The 19,588-nt window shown below is 41.5% G+C and overlaps 1 long non-coding RNA gene across 1 annotated transcript in view; it reads left to right on the top strand.

Annotated features, from left to right (window-relative positions):
- The window catches only part of LOC129637607 (uncharacterized), a 78,536-nt gene extending 65,588 nt beyond the window's left edge, over window positions 1-12,948 (top strand). Inside the window, exon 4 of the long non-coding RNA XR_008707545.1 lies at window positions 11,980-12,948. This is a non-coding gene — a long non-coding RNA (uncharacterized LOC129637607). The remainder of the gene's footprint in view (window positions 1-11,979) is intronic.
- Window positions 12,949-19,588: the final 6,640 nt, after the last annotated feature.

Below are 19,588 nucleotides of genomic sequence, written 5' to 3' on the forward strand. Positions count from 1 at the left end.
TCATTCAACCATTATTTAGTCACCATCTAGAAGGTAACTGATATGTTGCAACCTGTCTTGTGATTCTAAAACATTGAGTCAAAATAGAATAAAGACAGAAAATAAGGAGGGATGTGATGGTGCCAGAGAGAAAAAACAGTGCATTTTTCTTCAAGTGCCTAGTATGGTGTGTTTTATCTGTTTAACTATCTCCCTTCACCGGACTGGATATTCCATCAGGGCAGAAATGTCATCTTATTGATAATTATAAAATCCTCTGAGAATCTTTAATACATAGTCCAGTGTAAACAGGACGGTGGAGGGGTTATAAGCAGTGACTCTGAAGTCAGATGTTGTAGGTTCAAATCTTGGCTTCACTGCTTCCTTGATATCTGACCCTGGGAAAGTTACTTAACTTCTCAGTGCTAAAGTTTCCTCATCTATGAAATGGGGATATTGAGAGCTACTACCTCACAGGGTATGTAAGTATTAAATGAGCTTATATAGGTGAAATACTTCAAAGAGCTCCATGACACTTAGTCAATGCTGGATAAATCTGAGTTCTTATGACCGCTTGTTCTTTGAAGAAGGAATAGGAGAATCCTGATTGGAGGAAATGCTTGGCTTTGGAGCTGATGCAGGGCCTTCTTTTCTCCTCTCAGTGCAACAAGTCACAGACTGAGCAGCATTCAGAACATTCTCCAAGCTCACAGTGTCACACAGAATGTATTTTTCTTGGCTGCCCCTTCACCTGGAGGGCAAGGAGCAATGAAGCAATCAAGCTCCAAATAAAAGTTGCAATAGAGTTTTCTTTTCCCCTTCAAAGAATCCTTCAGCTGTGGCATTGTGTGCAGTTTCTGCATAGGGGGTATTGATAATGTGCCATATTTCATTATATTCAGCGCTGTATTTTGTGAACAAAGTGAGAAGATTTGCTAATGTGCCTGGGGGACTCTCTGTTATCCAAATGGAGAGTATCCAGGCGGAAAGGCCACCTGTGGATGGAGCTGGGTTACATTCAAGAGGCATGCTCCAGCTGGGCTCATCTTAAAGACACCTTAGCTTCTGCACACAGCAGTTGGAATGTGTGTGTGTGCGCACGCTCAGTCGTGTCTGACTCTTTGCGACCCCATGGACTGTAGCCTACCAGGCTCCTCTCTCCGTGGGATTTCCCAGGCAAGAATATTGGAGTGGGTTGCCATTCCCTTCTCCAGGGGATCTTCCTGACCCAATGATCGAACTTGTGTCTCTTGCACTGGCAGGCAGATTCTAGGGCTGCTATTGGAAATTAACCTGCCATTAAGTATAGACTCTTGGAGAGTGTTTTTCAAGTTTTAATAAGCCTACAGATCACCAGGACCTTGTTATAGTGCAGAGTCTGATTCAGTAGCTTGAGGTAGCATCTGGGATTCTTTCTGACAGGTGCCTAAGTGAGGCTGAGGTTGAACCATGCACCACACTTCAAGGTCCAAGGATGTTGCTTACCCTCGGTCGTCCTGGCCTGTTTATATCCTGTTTACTTATCCTAACATTGCTTGCTCAGATTAGCCACACTGTAAGGTTTGATCATCCTTTGTTTCTCTCATCATATATTCAACAAATGTGTATGGAGCACCACCTCTGTTCCTGGTTTGCTATGACACATGAATGCATTCCAAACCAGTGTTTCTCAGCCTTGGCACTATTGACGTTTCGGGCTTTGTTTCGGGGGCTGTCTTGCACATTTTAGAATGTTTTGCATTAGCATCCCTGGCCTCTACCCACTAGATGTCAGTAGTGTCCCCTCCCCCAAGTTGTGACAACCGTAAACGTCTGCAGACACTGCCCAGTGTCCCGTGGGAGACAAAATCACCCTGAACGAAGAATCACTGAATCAACTCGAAGTTGTTGACCTGTGACAACCGTAACTACTCCTAGGTAAAGTAAATACTTGTTCCAACATAATGCTGTGTACAAAGTGCTGTCAGGTATGATCTTGTCTGAGCCTTGTAGGACATGCAGTTTCCCCCGATGAAGCGGCTGCTGTTTCATGGTAGAGTTTAGACTTGAACCCGGGTCTTCTGGGATTAAACTCTGAGCTCTCCCCACTCCTCCACACTGCTTTCTTTGTGATTTCCTGCCTGTCTTTGGTTTAGAGGAGCTGCTGGGCATTCTTGGTTTGGTGATTTTCTCTTTCAGCTTATATTAGTAAGATAATAATTACAGTATTTCTTCGTATATTTAAAGATGTAGAATAGTTCAGTGATTAAGAGCCCTCTGGAGCCAGCTGGTGCCACTAACAGTTATTAAAAAATTTTTTTTATTGAAGTGTAGTTGATTTATAGTGTGGTGCCAATCACTGCTGTACAGCAAAGTGACTCAGAGATACATGTGTATACATTCTTTTAAATATTCTTTTCCATTATGGTTTAATCACAGGATATCGAATATAGTTCCCTGTTATTTTAACTCTATAGGTTTCTGTCTGTTTGGGCTGCTATTAACAAGCATCATAGACTGAGTGGCTTAAGAACAGAAATTCATTTCTTACAGTTTTGGAGTCTGAGCAGTGCAAGCTCGTGGTGCTGGCAGGTTTGGTGTCTGGTGATCGCCCTCATCCTGATTCATAAACTTTCATCTTTTCACTGTGTCTTCCCGTGGTTGGAGGGGTAGAGCACTCTGGGTGTCTCTTTTATAAGAGCACTACCACATTCATGAAGGCTCTGCCCTCATGACCTAATCACATCCAAGGGTCCCACCTCTTAATACCATCACATTGTGGATTAGGTGTTAATGTAAGAATTCAGGGGAGACACAAACATTCTGTCCATAGCTGTCTGAGTCTGCCCTAATCATATATGCAATGGGGATAAAAGCAAGTACCTCATAGTGGTGGTGATGATGTTGGCGGGAGATAGAGGGGTGCTTGAGGCTCTTGTATGTACATAGACTGCTTTGCTACTTGCTTTGTATAACCTATTGGTTTTCTTCACTGTTTAAGACTCTCATGGTGGCCAGATCCTACCAATCTCTATTCCAGGATTCTGACTGATGGGTTCCCCCACAAAGCACATGATTCCCTTTGTATTGGTAGCTGCCCAATTCCCTTAAACACTTCCTAAACTGAGTGTCCAGTTACACATTGAATGAGAACGTGGCCTGGGGCTAGCAGAGCTTCCTAGTCTTCCTGCTTGAAACTGAAGATAGTTGAGCTGCCATCTAACTGTAGGAGTGTGAGGCCAGTAGGTTTATGGGACACAGAAGACAGGAGAGGGGTGTCTGGGGTGTGTTCAAAGAGGAAGTTTTGCACAGTGGTCCTAACAACCTCTGAGGCCTTGCCCTTCAGTAAACTGAGATCCATCCAGTAGGTGTTGCTCTCTGATCAATTGTGTTAGTCCTTCCTAACTATTTAACTATCCGGGGCTTCCCTGATAGCTCAGTTGGTAAAGAATCCACCTGCAATGCAGGAGACCCTGGTTCAATCCCTGGGTTGGGAAGTTCCGCTGGAGAAGGGATAGTCTACCTGCTCCAGTATTCTCAGGCATCCCTTGTGGCTCAGCTGGTAAAGAAACCATCTGCAATGCAGGAGACCTGGGTTTGATCCCTGGGTTGGGAATATCCCCTGGAGAAAGGAAAGGCTACCCACTCCAGTATTCTGGCCTGGAGGATTCCATGGACTGTACAGTCCATGGGGTCGCAAAGAGTCAGACACAACTGAGTGACTTTCACTTTCTTGGGGAGGACTGAGGAGTCGAGAGAGTTTGGCAGCCTCCCTCCCACAAGAACAGAGAGTTGTCCTCTCTGCTGTGAGCCAAGGAGGAAACGTGGGATAAGGAGAAGGGTCTGCCCTTAACATTCACCTTGGTTTTTAGGAGTGAGGGAAATGACCTCATTTTCTCTTCACCCAAGTCAGTTTTCATCCCTTTGGCATCTTGTTACTATTCACTCGCTCGATCATTTAATTGCTTCCTCCAGGTGGCTGGTGGGATCACAACTGCTCCTCATTGGACCCCCTCTGCTTCCAGCAATTATCCCTGTCTCCCCCTGGAGCAGCACCATATGCCAGAGTGGAGCTTGTAGAGGACCGGGGACAGGCTTTTGGGGAGGTTTTAATTTAGTGTCGTCATCGACAGTGGTGCCCTTGTGTAAAATGCTCATGTAGAATACACTTACATACAACAAGAAGTTTTTATTGTCTTTGTTTTTAATGCTATTCCATTTTTGTTGTGCATTTCCCTGCATTTTGCTATTTTCACTTAGCAGTACCTGTGTAACTGCTGAAGAATTTTAATGCTATACTAAGAACAAAAGGAAGCTATTGGAAGTTTTTGAACATGGGGGTGTATTTTGTTCTTTAGAAGATTATTCCAGATTAAGTCCAGCAGCATCTGTGGTGAAACATCCCTAGACCCCAGCCTCCCAATCCCTGCTGAGACCTCCTGTTTTCAATTTTTTATACCAACACCTTAGGTTTTCTAGACAACCCCCCAAAGCCAACTTTCCTCATCTCAAATATTCTCACACTCAGACTATCTGCCACCCACCCACCCACCTCTCCCCAAAGTTCCATCACTCACTGTTCTCTTTGTACTCACTTGTAATTTCTATATCTGAAGAACTGATTTGCTTTTAACTTTACTTCTTTGAAGTCCTAGTCCTTTGAATTATTTTCACTTCTTTTATTCTTGTGGAAGATTCCTAATGGTTGTTTTTGTGAGTATCAGCAACAGGGAATTTGCTCCCAGCAAATACATCCTGCCAGTGTTGTCTCAGTGAATGGGTGAGTTTAGAGTTTAAAAGAATCTGAGGAATCATATAAGATAATTGCCCAAACAAGGCAAGAATTCATTTTTAGAGCTGCTTAATGGTCATCAAATGGACACTTCTAGGGACTGGGAACTTACTATCTCTAAGCCATTTTATTTTATCATTGGACAGTCTTTTATTTTTAGCCAAATGAATTGAATTTATTCATGTCTAATTGTACCCAAGGTACATTTATTTTATTTTCAATGGGCAGTTTTGAGTATTAGACTTTTTCCTTATATTTTCCCTTCTTCTAATGGGTCACTCTTCTCAACCTCTAACTTATGCTTCTAAAATCAGAGTATTCCCATTTTACTTCTTAATATCTAATTGTAATTTTCTCAAACCACAGTGACTGTTTTCTCCTAAGGCCTTAGCTCAGCTTTAAGTTTTTATAGTTTTATTGAGGTATGATTGACATACAGTAAACAGCACATATTTAAAGTGTAGAATTTGATGAGTCTTAACCTATTCATCGGAGAAGGCAATGGCACCCCACTCCAATACTCTTGCCTGGAAAATCCCATGGACGGAGGAGCCTGGAAGGCTGCAGTCCATGGGGTCGCTGAGGGTCGGACACGACTAAGCGACTTCACTTTCACTTTTCACTTTCATGCGTTGGAGAAGGAAATGGCAACCCACTCCAGTGTTCTTTCCTGGAAAGTCCCAGGGACGGGGGAGCCTGGTGGGTTGCCGTCTATGGGGTCGCACAGAGTCGGACACGACTGAAGCGACTTAGCAGCAGCAGTAACCTATTCATACACCTGTGAAACCATCATCACGATAAAAATAATGACTATATTTAATCACCTCTTCCCATTTCTTCTTGCCTCTTTATAGTGTTTCCTCCCTAGTCCTCTCTATACACCCCTAAGGAAGCCCTGATCTACTTTTTCAGCCCTGATCTATTATAGATGACTTGGTATTTTCTGTGATTTTATAAAGATAGAAAGTACATACTCTTTTCTTGCCTAGTTACTTCCACTGAGCACCATTTCTTTGAGACTCATGCATGTTTTTGTGTTAATCAATATTCATCACTTTTTATTGCTGAGTAGTATTCTAGTGAGGGCTTCCCTGGTCACTCAGCAATAAAAAATCTGCCTGCCAATGCAGGGGACCCGGATTTGGTCCCTGGGTTGGAAAGAGCCCTTGCAGAAGGAAATGGCAACCCACTCCAATATACTTGCCTGGGAAATCCCATGGACAGAGGAGCCTGGTGGGCCACAGATCATGGGGTCACAAAGAGTCGGACACGACTTAACAATTAAACAATGAAAACAACAACAGTGTTCTAGTGAACAGACATACCACAGCTTGTTTAGCCATTCACTTGTTCAAGGTCATCTGCTTATTTCTAGTTGTTGGCTGTTACAAATAAAATTTCCATGAACATTTGTATAAAAAGCCTATATGAATATATGCTTTTATTTCTACATAAATACTTAGGACTAGAATGGCTGGATCATACAGTAGGTTTATGTTTAACTTTGTAAGAAGCTGCTAAATTGTTTTCCAAGTCATTGTGCCATTTTGTATTCCTATCAGCAATGTATGTGAGTTTGAGTAAACTCTGGGAGTTGGTGATGGACAGGGAGGCCTGGTTGTGCTGCAGTCCATGGGGTCACAGAGTCGGACACGACTGAGTGACTGAACTGAACTGAACACCAATGTATGGCAGTTCCAGTTCCTCCTCATTTCCACTACTCCACTTGTGTATGGCTAGTCATTTTGCTTTTAAGCTCTGCTCATTTTCATCCTGTGATCTTAGAATACATTGGACAGAACTTTACTTCCCCAAAGAGCTGTGACAGGCTGTCCACCATTTTTGTTTTTTTAATAGTTTTAAAGTGCCTGACTATATTGAATTATCTATCCAACAAAAATTACTGGGACCTGATATCTGTCAAGCCTTAGGTTACTCAGGATACTTATATGGAGGCAACGAGGTCATTTTCTAGACTTGAGACATGGATTGTAATGGAGTGGAAAGGGGGGTATGAAGCAACAGGATATGTTCTTATACCACACTTGGTTCAGTATTACTTGGATACAGGGTGTGAGCTGAAGCTCCAATCCTTTGGCCACCTGATGCCAAGAGCTGACTCATTGGAAAAGAACTTGATGCTGGAAAAGATTGAGGGCAGGAGGAGAAGAGGGCAACAGAAGATGAGATGGTTGGATGGTGTCATTGACTCAATGGACATGTGTTTGAACAAACTCTGGGAGACTGTGAAGGACAGGGAAGCCTAGCGTGCTGCAGTCCATGGGGTCACAAAGACTTGGGCACGACTTAACGACTGAAAAATGGCAACAAGAGCAGCAGTGTGCAGGTGGCAAGGGCCAAGATGAGGCAGGTCCCTGGGTGCTACGAGGTTGGTGACAGAGGAACCTGGAGGACTGTCACGTGTGGACCTGCCCTCTGACAGTAAATGAAAAGGTTCTCTTGAGGTACAAACCTTACCACCTATCTCTCTGTTGATTTATCTTCTTCTTTCAATTCCCTTGGGTGTATTTGGAGCCTTCCTGTCTGTTTTAAGTTCCACGGATCTTTGGCGTTAAAAACCCAAATGGTGCCAACTGTGGTTGGGCCCCTTGGCTGTGCTCTCTGGGTTGGACTGTGGTTTTCAAGGTGTTAGTACTGAAAAGGAAGGTGTGTCCCTATAGAAATGGCCTTTGGTTTGGGCTGCGTATTACCTGCCAGAGCCCTGCAGGGATGCAGTTTCCTGGGGTGTCCATTCTGCAAGATGCTGAGAGAAGCCACCTGGGTAAATAGAAGCAAAGTGAGAGGCCGGACCTTGGTCTTTTATCTGTGTATCTGTGCAGCGCTGACATTTAGCAGGACATACCAGTACAGTTACCCCATTGTTAAAATGTTAAAAGACTTCCAGGGCTTCCCTGGTGGCTCAATGGTAAAGAACCTGCTTGCAAATGCAGGAGACACACGTTGGATCCCTGATCTGGGAAGATTCCACATGCCTCGGAACAACTAAGCCCATGCACCACAACTATTAAGCCAGTGCTCTAGAGCCTGGGAGCTGCAACTACTGAAGCCTGGGTGCCCTAGAGCCTGTGCTCCACAATGAAAGAAGCCGCCACAATGAGAAAGCCAGGCATCACAACTGGAGAGTAGCCCCCACTCGCCGCAACTAGAGAAAAGCAAGTGCAGCAACAAAGACCCAGCACAGCCAAAAATAAATAGATAAATAAAAGTTAAAAAAAAGACTTCCATATTTGTTGGTATATAGCAGCTTCTCTAGGAGAAGGCAACGGCAACCCACTCCAGTACTCTTGCCTGGAAAATCCCATGGATGGAGGAGCCTGGTGGGCTGCATGCAGTCCATGGGGTCGCTAAGAGTTGGGCACAACTGAGCGATTTCATTTTCACTTTTCATTTCATGCATTGGAGAAGGAAATGGCAACCCACTCCAGTGTTCTTGCCTGGAGAATCCCAGGGACGGGGGAGCCTAGTGCGCTGCCGTCTATGGGGTCGCACAGAGTTGGACACGACTGAAGCGACTTAGCAGCAGTAGCAGCAGCAGCAGCTTCTCTGTGTCCCAGTAATTCAGACCTCCTGCCTTCACAAAAGGGGTGCCAGGACCCTAATACAACAGTTGATACCCTTCTCAATTGATCAGTCCCCATAATAGTTTCTATGAAAGTGAAAGTCATAATTGCTCACTTGTGTTTGACTCTTTGTGACCGCACAGACTGTAGCCCGCCACACTCTATCCATGGAATTCTCCAGGCAAAGATACTGGAGTGGGTGGCCATTCTCTTGTCTGGGGGAACTTACTGACTCAGGGATTGAACCCAGGTAGTTTTTATGGTTATTAAATATTAAAAATTTTGATCATCTTCAAAAAACCCCAATATGCAACCAAAAAGAAAAAGATTATGTCAGTCTGATCTAATATATATATGTCACACTGTGCTGGAGGTGGTACTTAATGTATTTAGAAACTAAAGCATTCTAGAGTCTCTCGCTAATCAGCATAAATATTTCACCAATAAACCAGAGATGTCTGCAGAGAAACCATATCATGGGGAATCACTCAGGCAGACCTAAATGAGCACTTCAATGGTGGTTTATATTTTGCAGACCCTCAAGACAGTCAGTGTCAACTTCCAAGTCAGTGACTGATTTTTCCTAGCAGGGGCTATTTCCTTTGATCCTGACTAGCAGTTGTTTTGCAACCAAAGTTAAAGGTTTTTTTTGGTTAAATTCAATATAATTTTCATCACACTTGATTTTTAGACACCGAAATTGCCCATAATTATATCTGTCCTATCGCTATGGTAATATGGACAATTATAATGGATTATCCTTTTGTTTTCCTGGTCATTTGTTGATGCCTTTTTTGTTGTAAGGATGTGAAAACATAAGGCAATTTCACCAATTACTGGTAATGTTATTCAGATATTTAATTTATTTTCTTCATGCATAATCAGCCATAAATACATTTTAGCTAATGGAGATGACAAGGGTATAATATAATTTGAGCCCAAACAAATTCAAAATAACATTAGGAAGGAAACACAAAACAGTGGGAAGGAAAGAAATAGGAGACAATCTGTCTTTAGTCTCCCTTATGCCAGATCTTCTAATGTGGACCAGGTCTTCTGGGTTAATCTGTTCCTTGGGTTATTATAAAATGGTGAAAGGGCCTAGTAAAATATGTGGTGCATAGTAGGTACATAATAAATCATTTTCCTTTCCTTTCTATCTAGAAATGGAGTTGACTGTGTACTTGGCATTTGCTATGGATTGAATATTTGTGTCCCCTACCCCCAGTATCATATGTTGAAGTCTAAGCCCCAATGTGATGGTATCAGGAGGTGGGGCTCTTGGCAGGTAATTAGGTCATAAGAATGTAACCCTCATGGATGGGATTAGTGCCCCTTTAAGATGAAACAGAAACATTACTTTGCCAACAAAGGTCCGTCTAGTCAAGGCTATGGTTTTTCCAGTGGTCATGTATGGATGTGAGAGTTGGACTGTGAAGAAAGCTGAGCACCGAAGAATTGATGCTTTTAAACTGTGGTGTTGGAGAAGACTCTTGAGAGTCCCTTGGACTGCAAGGAGATCCAACCAGTCCATCGTAAAGGAGATCAGTCCTGGGTGTTCATTGGAAGGACTGATGCTGAAGCTGAAACTCCAATACTTTGGCCACCTCATGCGAAGAGTTGACTCATTGGAAAAGACCCTGATGCTGGGAAAGATTGAGGGCAGGAGGAGAAGGGGATGACAGAGGATGAGATGGTTGGATGGCATCACTGACTCGATGGACATGGGTTTGGGTGGACTCCAGGAGTTGGTGATGGACAGGGAGGCCTGGTGTGCTGCGATTCATGGGGTCGCAAAGAGTCGGACACGACTGAGCGACTGAACTGAACTGAACTGAAGATGAAACATCAGGTAGATGACCTCTTTCTCTCTCTCTCAGCCACAGGAGGATACAAGGAAAGATGTCATCTGCAAACCAGGAAAAGGGCTTCCACCATGCACCAGATCTGCTAGCGCTTTGATCTTAGATTTCCCAGTATTCCGAACTGCTAGTAAATAAATCCTTGATGTTAAACCCAGTCTATAGTATTTTTGTTATAGCAGCCTGCACTGATTAAGTTGGTGTTGTTTCATCTGAGACCATTCAAACTCTTCCTTCTACCCTCCAGCTCTGTGGCCAAACCTTAGGGTGCAGGAAGAGGTACCTCATCAACCACAGGAATATTGATTGGAACTAGAGTCAGAATCTCAGTCTAGAGATAAAGAAAGTACAAAAATAGAGCTTTCTGCTGCCAATCCCCAGGAAGTGCCCCCCAAATAAAACAAAACCTGCTGTCACCCCATCTTATCTCAGTTGCACATTCTATCTGAGTGCCTGCCTGCTACAGATTTCAATTATGGACTACCTTTTTACTTCAGTTTCTTTAGTTTGCACAGGCTTGGTAAATGCAGGAAAATTTCTTCTCACTGGAGAAGGCTCCCATCAGCTGCCCAACTTCACTCTAAACCCTTCCTTTTGGAATACTTATTATACCAGTGAGAAACTCATTTAGTCGCTAATCTGTCTTTAACACCTGCTAATCTCCATTTCTGTCAAAGAAACTGTGTAACCCAGTTTCTGGCTGTCTTCCATCTGGGGTGGCACTGGGGAACAGGGGGCAACCAATCCTCAGTTCTGGACACACTCCTATTTTTTTTAACTCCAGGAAGACCCACATTGGATGATTTAAAATTTTCGCCTTGCTCAGAGGAAAGTGTGTGAACGAATTATGAGCATGTGGATCTATCCAAAGGGCCTTCTTGCCATGCTGCTGCGTCTTGGCATTCTCTTTGGTTCAGCAAGGTCCTAGTAGCACCAGTGACTAAATCTGGAGCTCTTTCCTTGCCTTATAATAAGAGATGATTTTGGTCACATTTATATCCTAAATCGGAGAAGGCAATGGCAATGCACTCCAGTACTCTTGCCTGGAAAATCCCATGGACGGAGGAGCCTGGTAGGCTGCAGTCCATGGGGTCTCGAGGAGTTGGACACGACTAAGCGAGTTCACTTTCACTTTTCATTTTCATGCATTGGAGAGGGAAATGGCAACCCACTCCAGTGTTCTTGCCTGGAGAATCCCAGGGACAGCGGAGCTTGGTGGGCTGTCGTCTATGGGGTCGCACAGAGTCAGACATGACTGAAGGGACTTAGCAGCAGCAGCAGCAGCAGCAGCATATCCTGAAATAAGGAGAGATGTGGGCATCTGGGGCTTTGGTGAGAGAGTCAGGGATAGCTTGGCACTTGCCAAGCTTAGCAGGGGAGACATAGAAAGTTTTCAAATGTCCAAAGAGCATTTTCCTTGCTTCCATTCTGAAACCAATGGAGCAGCAACTGCCAATGTGCTCATCCTCCGTGGCCGGTTTCTTTTGCTGCTTGCTTTTTCTTCCACACACTCGGGCAGGAGGACCTTGCTGTCTGCCTCGATCTCTGGAAGCAGAATCATGTGTTTTAAGCCTGTCGAACAATTGCACGCTTGAGGGGCGTTAAATGAGAATGTGGAGCTGCCGAGTGGCATCATCAATCACGCATAACTCCCCAAATAAGTAAATGTCTATTTACCCCCTTACTGTTGTGTTCAAGAAAAGCATTCTACATTCTGACTCTACTTTCCAATATTCATACCATTTTATGTGGCATCTTTTTATTATTTATTTTCTGTTTCCCAAAGAGGAGAAGGGAGTGGATGAAGGTGTGAGGAGCTGAGCAAAGGATCCATTTACAATTTTGGAGGGGCCCTTTGAGACTGGAACTGATGTTACAGACCTAAGATGAAGAGGTCCACTTAATAGATTGAAATCACAAGAGCTACCCATTTACCACTAGACTTCTGGCTCACAGAATTACTGAAAGAAGAGCATGATGCTATCGGAAGACAGAATTCTGACTCCAAGCTAGTGCTGTGTACCCCTGCGATGCAGTTGTAACTGCTTGGTCACCAAATCATGAACGGGGAAGTGCTGGTGGTTGGATATGAACCACGACATCGTGGGCATCTGGCTGATTACACATGAACTGTGATCGCTTTCTCTCCATGTTCTGTTTTGTGGAGTAGCAACTATTTCAAAATTGAGTCACAAGTGTGCACACATACATATTATGTCCTCAGTTTTTCAAACATTGTGCTTTTCTGGAAGGAAGAAATCTAAACACTGAGCATTTGTATACTCACACCAGCCATGGATGAGAGTTCCAGTTGTTCCATATCTTTGCCAACTTCTGGGGTTGTCAACCTTTTACTTTAATCATTCAAGTGGGTATCAAGTGCATCTAATTAAGATCTTTAATTTACATTCCCTAAGAATTTAATGACATTGAGTTCTTTAATGACACTTGTTGGTTATTTGTGTATCTACTTCTGTGAAGCATCTGTTCAAATATTTTGTGACTTTTAAGCTATTTCCTTGCTCATTTGTAAAATTGTTGACTTATGGTTCTTTTGTATATTCTGGACACAAGTCCATTGTCCCATAGTGATGTTGTAAACATATTTCCCAACCTGTGCCTTGCTTATTCATTGTCTTACTAATGTATTTTGATGAGCAGAAATTTTATTTCTTATAAAGTATAATTTTTCAAAATTTACTTTTTAGGGTTATGTTTTTGGTGCCCTGTTCAATAAAACCTTTATCCACCCACAGTCATGAGAATTTTCTCATGTTTTTTTCTAGATGTGTTAAGGTCCTGAGTTTTATGTCTAAATCCACGATTAATAGTCAACTAATTTTTGTTTATGGGTAGAAAGGGGTATAAAGTTTTATATATATATATATATATATATATTTTTTTTTTTTTTTTTTTGGAGAAGGCAATGGCAAGCCACTCCAGTACTCTTGCCTAGAAAATCCCATGGATGGAGGAGCCTGGTGGGCTGCAGTCCATGGGGTCCCTACGAGTCGGTCGCGACTGAGCAACTTCACTTTCACTTTTCACTTTCACGCAATGGAGAAGGAAATGGCAACCCACTCCAGTGTTCTTGCCTGGAGAATCCCAGGGATGGCAGAGCCTGGTAGGCTGCTGTCTATGGGGTCGCACAGAGTCGGACACAACTGAAGGGACTTAGCAGCAGCAGTAGCAGTATATATATATATATATGGAGAAGGCAATGGCATCCCACTCTAGTACTCTTGCCTGGAAAATCCCATGGATGGAGGAGCCTGGTGAGCTGCAGTCCATGGGGTCTCTGGGAGTCGAACACAACTGAGCGACTTCACTTTCACTTTTCACTTTCATGCATTGGAGAAGGCAATGGCAACCCACTCCAGTGTTCTTGCCTGGAGAATCCCAGGGATGGAGGAGCCTGGTGGGCTGCCGTCTATGGGGTTGCACAGAGTCGGAAATGACTGAAGTGATTCAGCAGCATATATATATATATATAAAATTCAGTTGTTTTAGCAACATTTGTTAAAAAGATGTATTTTATCCCATAGAACTGACTTCGCATTTTTATGAAAAAAATCAACTGACCAAAGAAGTATTGTATATTTCTACACACTCTATTCTTTTCCACTGATTTAGTTTTCTATCCTACTCTCCAACTATTAACATATCTTTGTAGCTTTAGAATAAGACTTGAAACTAGAAATTGTTAGTTCTTCAGCTTTTTAAAAATATTTTAATTTTTGCTTTATTTTTCAAATTTATTTAGTCACTCTTTAAAAAATTTAGGACAAATGTATATCTATGGGTGATTTGTGTTGATACTTGGCAGAAAACAACAAAATTCTGGAAAGCAATTATCTTCCAAATAAAAAAATAATGTGTTTTTTTTTTTTTTTTTTTTGGCTGCACTACGCAGCTTGTGGAATCCCAGTTCCCTAACCAGGGACTAAGCCTGTGCCCTCTGGGGGTGGAAACACAAAGTTTCCAACCACTGAACCACCAGGGAAGTCTCAGTTCTTCGGCTTTGTTGTTCATCTTTTTCAATATTGTTTTGGTTATTCTACATCTATAGTATTGCCATATAAATTTAAAAATTATCTTGTGTTTTTGTAATGAGTCTTGTATACCAATTTAGGGTCAGTGAATATCTTAACAATATTGAGTCTTCCAATCTATGAAAATTGTATAACTCAGTTCAGTTTCTGTTCAGTTGCTCAGTCGTCTCCAACTATTTGCAACCCCATGGACTGCAGCACACCAGGCTTCCCTGTCCATCACCAACTCTCAGAGCTTGCTCAAACTCATGTCCATCAAGTTGGTGATGACATCCAACCATCTCATCTTCTGTTGTTCCCTTCTCTGCCCACCTTCAGTCTTTCCCAGCATCAGGGTCTTTTCCAATGAGTCAGTTCTTCACATCAGGTGACCAAAGTATTGGAGTTTCAACTTTGGCATCAGTCCTTCTATTCAGGACTGATTTCTTTTAGGATTGACTGGTTGGATCTCCTTTCAGTCCAAGGGACTCTCAAGAGTCTTCTCCAACACCACAGTTCAAAAGCATCAATTCTTTAGTGCTCAACTTTCTTTATGGTCCAACTCTCACATCCATACATGACTACTGGAAAAACCATAGCTTTAACTAGATGGACCTTTGTCGGCAAAGTAATGTCTCTCCTTTTTAATGTGCTGTCTAGGTTGGTCATAGCTTTTCTTCCAAGGAGCAAGCATCTTTTAATTTCATGGCTGCAGTCACCATCTGCAGAGATTGTGGAGCCCAAGAAAATAAAGTCTGTCACTATTTCCATTGCATCCCCATCTATTTGCTATGAAGTGATGGGATCGGATGCCATGATCTTAGTTTTTTGAATGTTGAGTTTTAAGCCAGTTTTTCACTTTCCTTTTTCACTTTCATCAAGAGGCTCTTTAGTTCCTCTTTGGTTTCTGTCATAAGGGTGGTGTCATCTGCATATCTGAGGTTATGGATATTTCTCCTAGCAATCTTGACTCCAGCTTGTGCTTCACCCAGCCTGGCATTTGGCATGATGTGCTCTGCATTTAAGTTAAATAAGCAGGGTGACAAAATACAACCTTGACGTACTCCTTTCCCAATTTGGAACCAATCCCAGTTCTAATTGTTGCTTCTTGACCTGCATACAGATTTCTCAGGAGGCAGGTAAGGTGATCTAGTATTCCCATCTCTTGAAGAATTTTCCACAGTTTGTTGTGATCCACACAGTCAAAGTCTTTGGTGTAGTCAACAAAGCAAAAGTAGATGTTTTTCTGGAATTCTCTTGCTTTTTTGATGCTCCAATGGATGTTGGCAATTTGATCTCTTGTTCCTCTGCCTTTTCTAAATCCAGCTTGACCATCTGGAAGTTCACTGTTCATGTACTGTTGAAGCCTTGCATGGAGAATTTTGAGCATTATTTTGCTAGCGTGTGAGATGAGTGCAATTGTGCAGTAGTTTGAACATTCTTTGGCATCATCTTTCTTTGGGATTGGAAGGAAAACTGACCTTTTCCAGTCCTGTGGCCACTGCTGAGTTTTCCATATTTGCTGGCATATTGAATGCAGCATTTTCACATCATCATCTTTTAGGATCATTTCAGCATCATCTTTTAGGATCTGAAATAGCTCAGCTGAATTCCATTGTATAACTAACTCCCAGCTATTCAGGATTTTGATTTTAAGTGACATTTTGTGTTTAGGTGTCTTGCACATATTTCATTAGGTGTTTTTTCTATACTTTTTTATCATTTTGATGTTATTAAAAATTATATTGCTTTTTTGTTGAGACAACTTCAAACTTTTCAAAAATTTAAAAGTAGAGAACAAAGAAAGTTTTCTCCAGGAGTATTTGAGAATAAGTTTCCAACACTATATCCTATCACCCCCTCAAACTTTATGTTTATTTCCTAAAACAAGGACATTACCCTAAATAACCACAGCACAACCATCAAAACAGGAAATCAGCAAGAATACATTATTAACATATAATCCTCAGACTCTGTTCAAGTTTTGTCAGTTGTCCCCAAGATGCTCTTTATAGTAAAATGATCTGATTCTTTAATTATTAGGTGTACTGTTCTGAAAAAATTCCTCAGTCTTTCATTTTTATGACCTTGACAGATTTTACTTTATAGAGCTTAGGTTGATCTGATCTTCCTTTTGATTCGATTCAGGTTATTCATCTTTGGCAGAAATATCACAGAAATAAGTCTATATTCTTATTATATCCTACAAGTATTACATAGCTTTAATTTGTTCTATTACTGATGATTTTACTACAATGTGCCTATTAGGCTTCTCCACTGTAAATTTACTGTTTCCATGATCCAGCAGATTTTTCTGGGCTCCAAAATCACTACAGATGATGACTGCAGCCATGAAATTAAAAGATGCTTGCTCCTTGGAAGAAAAGCTATGACCAACCTAGACAGCATTTTAAAAAGCAGAGACATTACTTTGCCGACAAAGGTCCGTCTAGTCAAAGTTACGGTTTTCCCAGTAGTTATGTATGGATGTGAGAGTTGGACCATAAAGAAAGCTTAGCACCGAAGAATTGATGCTTTTGAACTGTGGTGTTGGAGAAGACTCTTGAGAGTCCCTTGGACTGAAAAGAGATCAAAGTAGTCAAATCCTAAAGGAAATCAGTCCTGAATATTCATTGGAAGGACGGATGCTGAAGCTGATGCTCCAATACTTTGGCCACATGCTGTCAAGAGCTGACATATTAGAAAAAACCCTGGTGTTGGGAAAGATGAAGGCAGGAGGAGAAGGGGATGACAGAGGATGAAATGGTCGGATGGTATCACCGACTCGATGGCCATGAGTTTGAGCAAGCTCTGGGAGTTGGTGATGGACAGGGAAGCCTGCTGTGCTGCAGCCCATGGGGTTGCAGAGAGTCGGACACGACTGAGCCACTGAGCAACAGCAGCACTAGCACACTCAGTTGCATCCAGCACCGCAGAGTTCATTCCAATTTTCTCCCTTTCCTGTTAGTAATCCCTTTACTGACAGTGAGAAACTTCACTTCCGTTACCCTCAATGTTTTGACTTATTTCTTCAATCCACCTCTAGGTGCCAAAATCATCATTGCTACCACCCCTGCACACCCTACTCATACTCCCTCACCTTGTACCAGGCAGCTCTCCCACATCCATGCCTTGCTCAGCATACACGGGCTCTGGTGCCCCACATCAGCCACCTTCCCATGTACAGATAACTGTTTCACTCTGCTGAGGTTTGGACCCTTTTAACTGGGGTCAGACTCTCATGTAAATGTCCTCTTTATTATGCTTGGGCTTCAATACCATGTACCGTCCCATTACAACTTTGCCCTACTTCCCTGCGGGGATACTTAGCCACGTTCAGCCCCACTTAATGACTTTTGAGCAGAATTATCCAGGAAGGAAAGGGGAAAGGAAGAGAAAAGAACTAGTAAGTCTAAAAATTTCAATTTGTTTATTGCTTATATGTGGTTATATATTAATAATTATTTTTTCATATCTACCTTATATCCCATCACTTTGTTAAATTTACTAATTAATTTTAGAGTTTGGAAGAGTTGTTTGGACATTCTACATACACAATCATGTAACCTGCAAATAATTAGGATTTTGTCTTTTTTCTAATCTTAATACTTTTTATTTCTTTTACTTTTTATTGCACTACATATGATTTCTAGGATAATGGTGAATACAAGTGACGAGAGCAGACTTTATCGCCTTGCCTTTATCTGGGGGAAAGGATTAACATTAAGTATGGTAAGAGATATGATGGTAGCTGTAAGTTTTTCACAGATTTGCTTTTCAGCTTGGGAATTTTTTTTTTTTTTTCTTATGCCAGTTTGCTGAGTTTTTAAATCATGAAAAGGTATTACGGCCTCTATGGGCATGATTATATAACTTTTTTCTTTCACTAATGTTATATATTGCATGGATTGATTTTTTTGAATGTTAAATAAATCTTATATTCCTTGGATAAATCTTACTTGGTCATGGTGTATTAACTTTCAAAACTATTACTGAATTCTTTCTGCTAAGATTTTTCAGAAGAATTTTTACATTTCTTCAGGAGGTGTTTGGTGTGCAGTTTTCTGTAGTAATCTTTGTCAACTGTAAATATCAGGGTTATGTGGGCCTCCTAAAATGAGTTAGAAAGTATTTTGTCTTCTGTTTTCCAAGAGAATTGAGTAGAATTGATGTAGTTTCTTTTTTAAAAGTTTTGTAGAAGGAATTCCCTACTGGTCCAGTAGCTAAGACTCTGTGCTCCTAATGCAGGGGGCCCTGGTTTGATCCCTGGTCAGAGAAATGGATCCCATGTGCCACAAATAAGCATTCGCATGCCACAAAGAAGACGGAAGATCCTGTGTGCTGCAACTAGGACCAGTCCAGGCAAAAAAGAAAAACAAAATTTGTGGGCTTTCCTAGTGATATCATCTAGGTCTAAAGCTTTCTTTATTTTTAACTGTGAAGTTAATTTTTTAATACATATGAGACTATTCAGATTTATTTCTTATTCTTTTTTTTAAAAATTTTATTTTATTTTTAAACTTTACAATATTGTATTGGTTTTGCCAAATATCGAAATGAATCCGCCACAGGTATACATGTGTTCCCCATCCCGAACCCTCCTCCCTCCTCCCTCCCCATACCATCCCTCCGGGTCGTCCCAGTGCACCAGCCCCAAGCATCCAGCATCATGCATCGAACCTGGACTGGCGACTTGTTTCATATATAATATTATACATATTTCAATGCCATTCTCCCAAATCATCTCACCCTCTCCCTCTCCCACAGAGTCCAAAAGACTGTTCTATACATCAGTGTCTCTTTTGCTGTCTCTTATACAGGGTTATTGTTACCATCTTTCTAAATTCCATATATATGTGTTAGTATACTGTATTGGTGTTTTTCTTTCTGGCTTACTTCACTCTATATAATAGGCTCCACATTTGAATCAGTTCTAATGAGGTGAATGAAACTGGAGCTTATTTCTTCTTCTGACAGTTTTAATAATCTGTTTTCCAAGGAGGCTGCCCATTTCATTAAATTTTTTTTTAATTTAATTTTTTAACTTTACAATATTGTATTGGTTTTGCCATATATCAACATGAATCTGCCACAGGTATACACGTGTTCCCCATAGGAAGGGGCCTATAATATCATTAAAGTTTTTGAATTTGGCATATTTTTGTTCAAAAACCTCCCTGACCATCCTTTTAATGTCTATGTTATCTGTAATGGTGTTCTTCTTTTTATATTTCTCTTCTGGATAATTTTTTATTTTCTCCTTTTTATTTCAATCTTGGTAGGAATTTATCAATTTCATTAGTCTTTTTAAAATTCAAATTTGTGACTTTATTTTTTTCCTCCATTGTTTCCCTGTTTTCTGCT

Source organism: Bubalus kerabau, chromosome 23, assembly GCF_029407905.1.
Source record: "Bubalus kerabau isolate K-KA32 ecotype Philippines breed swamp buffalo chromosome 23, PCC_UOA_SB_1v2, whole genome shotgun sequence".
In the NCBI taxonomy this organism is placed as follows: Eukaryota; Metazoa; Chordata; class Mammalia; order Artiodactyla; family Bovidae; genus Bubalus; species Bubalus kerabau.